Consider the following 4,372-nt stretch of genomic DNA (forward strand, 5'->3'; position numbering starts at 1 on the left):
TGACCAGCAGTCCTGTGAATAAATCAAATTGGTCCTTATGCATAGCTTTTAATGGAATAATTCACAATTAAATGAAAAGCAGGGTTTAATACTTTAAGGTTCATTTTAAAGTTGTTGTTTTTTTCGAAGAAGCTATCCTTGACATTCTCCAGAATATACCACCTTACACTGGGTTGAGACAGATGCAATTGTGTTTCTTAATATATCGCACGGGATAAATCGGGCTTGAAAATCGTAGATTAATGTGAAAGTAATTAATTAATTTGTTTAAAAATCTTTCTGCAAAAAACACGAAAAAGACAGAATATAAATTAAAAAAAAAATAATTTTAAAGCCTATTTACCCCAGCAAACAGCAACAACAAAGTGTATGTTCAACCTATATGAAAAAAAAAAATAAATAGCAGAAAATCAAAAAATCAATCATAAATAATACAAGAATGCTAAACCATGGGTGTAATTTTCTTTGTAAGTTTTAAAAGTTTAAAAAAGTTTTGAAACTGCAATTTTTGGGCATCTTTTATAGCAGGTCATAATTGCACTATTATTCGCAACTGATGTGTTGGCGAAGAATCGGTTACAGGAAAATGGAATATTTAACTTCTTTCGCCAAAATTGTTGGGGGGGGCGGCAAGTTGAATATTGGTTTGCATGACACTCTTGACGTCAATGGCACACAAGTTAGTATCCTCAAACAGTGATCAGATATTACACAGCCAATCTCTAGAAGATTAAGTTTGTTATGAAATATTGCGTAATATTCCTCACAAGTCTCTGGAACGGCTATTTCCGCATTAAAAGCTCAGTATTCTTCTGATAGCGAAACATCACAAAGTTCGTGGTAACGAACTGTAAGTAAGGAGCGACCCGGCTCAATACTAACCGAAAATCTAAAAAAACGGAATTTTGATACCAATAGATGTATCAAAAGAATCAGCTTATTAAGCTGATTTCAAATATATAAGTTTCATTAAGTCTAGTATTATCTATTAAAGGCTACGATCCTGAGAAAATTTGTTTGATTTTCGAAAAAAAGGAAACATCCCCTAAAAGTCATAGAATCTTAATGAGAATCATACCATCAGATTCAGCATATCAGACAACCCTACTTTAGAGGTTTCAAGCTTCTATCTGCAAAAATGTGGAATTTTTTGCCTGAAGAAAGATCGCCGACGCGTGTTTATTTTTGTATTTTTTTTTGTTTTTTTCCCCCCAGGGGTGATCTTGTTGACCCAGTGATCCTGGGTTTTCGTGAGAGGGCTCATTTGAACGGAAATTAAAAGTTCTAGTGTCCTTTTTAATTTACCAAAAAGATTGGAGGGTAACTAGGCCCCTCCCCGACCCCCTTTTTTCCCAAAATCGTCCAATCAAAATTTTGAGATAACCGTTTGCTCATCATAATTAAAATGCCCAATAACTATGCCTTTGGATGTAAAATGACTCCTTTATTGTCCCAGGGGAAAGGTCTTTAAGCTATAAAAATTCCCCAGTGTTTTACGCATAGTATTTGCTATTGGGAAGAATGTATGCATTTTCGTATTGGGGGGGGGGGGTGAATTTTCTGCAGGGGGTTTTTCCAGAGGGGAATTTTCCACGGGAAGGGAAGTTTCCAGGGGGTGCACTTGTCAGGAGAAATTATACACTGGAGGAATTTGCAACAATTCCTATACAAAATTCTTTTTATGTGTCTTGCTTTCTCTTTTCCGTCTCAATTTCACGCGTGGAGTTGTTAGGGGTAATTGTCAAGGGTAAATTTTCACCTGGATTGTATTGTCTAGAGAATACTTCCGTGGAAAGGGGGATGTCTCCGTGGAGCTGGGGCCAGATTTCCTGGCACTATTTAAAAAACGATCAGAAAATAAATAAAAAACTAATTTTCTCAACTGAAAGTAAGAAGCAACATTAAAATATAAAACGAACAGAAATTATTACGTTTATGAAGATGATTGCTCCTCAAAACCTCGCTCTTTATGCTAAAGTTTGAATTTTGTCTCAATTCCTTAAGAACGACTCCTAAAACACAAGGCTCGTTTAATTAGAACAATAAGAAGTTTTTTTAAAAGTACTTAGAAATTTTAGTGTAAAGAGCGAGGTGTTGAGGAGGAGCTATCCCCTTCATATACGTAATAATTTCTGTTCATTTTAATGTTGCTTCTTGCTTTTAGTTGAAAAAACTTGTTTTTTTTTATTTAATTACTTACAGAGCTGCAGTTAGTTGTTACGGCCAGCTGAGGCTAGTAGATTTTAGAGCCAATAGTCCTAGCCTATTTATGTCAAGCCCGGAGTATATCTCTTTAATGCAGGGTAAGAAAAGAAACTGCTCCATGCTTCAATAATTAGCTGATCGCGAATTTGAGTGCTCAGAGAACACCAGTAAGGTAATATGAATGACATGATAGCGCCTCTATACATGCAGGGTATCAGTTGGATCATTGCTTGCTGAAACCGTGATGCTAGTTAAACAGAAGTCGAAAGCATTTATAGAAGATGGCTTGGTTATTTTATGTATTAAGCTTTGTAGCTGGGACGTAATAAGGAGCTCTTTCTCTCTCTCTCTCTCTCTCTCTCTCTTTCTCTTTCTCTCTCTCTCTCTCTATCTCTCCCTCTCTCGCTCTCTCTCTCACTCTTTAATTCTATCCTTTTTCTTTAAGTCGTGCTAAGTTAAGTGTTTTCCTTCCCGTTGATAAGCTTTGCCTCTTGGGTGTATTATTTATTATATTGTATGTTTGATTTAAATAAAGGATTTCACAACAACACAGCATATATAGAAATGTCTTTGAGTGAATTGAATGATAATGGTATATGTTGAAAGACATTGTTACTCTGATTATAGAAGGATTAACTTATTCAAATGATCAAATCTTCTCTGTTAGCCTATATTTGCCAAACGATCGTAGGTTTAAAATTGATAAGCAGTTGTAGGTTAGGTTGTGATTATTTCAGAAGTTATAATCAGTTCTTCAGATTTTGTTTGCAAACATGAAATATTCTTGATAAGCGTACTTTTAACAGGCCGCATTCATGAAAACATTGTGGAAGAAGATGAACTCAGACAAGCACAAACGGGATGCTACCATTTCATCAAACCGTCACATGCACTAAACGTCATTTCGTCGACAAGGTAAATCCGTCAGAACATCGACAGTCATAACATCAACATGTCAGGACATAGACAGTCACAATCAATACGCGTCAGAACGTCGACAGTCATAACATCGACACGTCAGTTCATCGACAGTCACAATCGCTACCCGTCAAAACGTCGACAGTCATAATGTCGATACGTCAGTCCGTCGAAAGTCACAATCGCTACCCGTCAGAACGTCGACAGTCATAACATCGACACGTCAAAACATCTAAATTTTTTTTAGATGTTATGACGTGTCGACGTTCTGACGGTTAGTGGTTTTGATGGATTTTCGTTATGAAAATTTTTTAGATGTTATGACGTGTCAACCTTATGACTGTCGACGTTGTGACGGGTAGTGGTTCTGACGGATTTTCATTATGAAAAAAAATTTATAAGTTTATATAATGGTAATAAGTATATAATCGCTTAGAAACAAATTTCGGCTATATATTTGCACATCAGGGGGGTGGGGGTAAAGCATAGAGTATATTAGATGCGTAACCTAACCTAGGTACCTTTCCCCCCCTAAACTCCAAAAAACTAAAGTTTTGAAATTTCAGATGTTATGACGTGTCGATGTTATGACTGTCGACGTTCTGACGGTTAGTGGTTCTGACGGATTTTCGTTATGAAAATTTCTTTAGATATTATGGCGTGTCGATGTTATGACTGTCGACGTTCTGACGGTTAGTGTTTCTGACGGACTTTCGTTAGGAAAAAAATTGATGTTATGACGTGGCGGTTTTGTGACTGTCGACGTTCTGACGGGTAGCGATTGTGACTGTCGATGAACTGACGTGTCGATGTTCGACGGGTAGTGATTGTGACTGTCGATGTTATGACTGTCGATGTCCTGACGTGTCGATGTTCTGATGTATTTTTTGTCGATGTTTTGACCGATTTTCTCGATGTCCTGACGGTAGTGGTCCTGACGTGTCGATGTCCTGGCGCCTTCCCACACAATCACAAATTTTTATCGATTACCAAAAACTTCTCAATTGGACCTCCTTATTATATACCTTTTGTCTGTGGTGGCGACCAAGAATCTATAGAACTCTTAGTTTCAGTTTCATTTTTTAAATGTTATCGATCACATTTATTTAAAAAGTCTAAAAGGTGTTTTCGAAATCTTTTATTAGGCCTAGGGGTACAGGTCCTACCCAACAGAGTCGCCTAATGGTACTGTATGACCTGAATTTAATCTTTTTTTCTTCTGGTATATTTTTTCTCCAAGGCAAATCTG

Source organism: Artemia sp. Qi Xiang Cuo, chromosome 13 (assembly GCF_049724085.1).
Source record: "Artemia sp. Qi Xiang Cuo chromosome 13, ASM4972408v1, whole genome shotgun sequence".
In the NCBI taxonomy this organism is placed as follows: Eukaryota; Metazoa; Arthropoda; class Branchiopoda; order Anostraca; family Artemiidae; genus Artemia; species Artemia sp. Qi Xiang Cuo.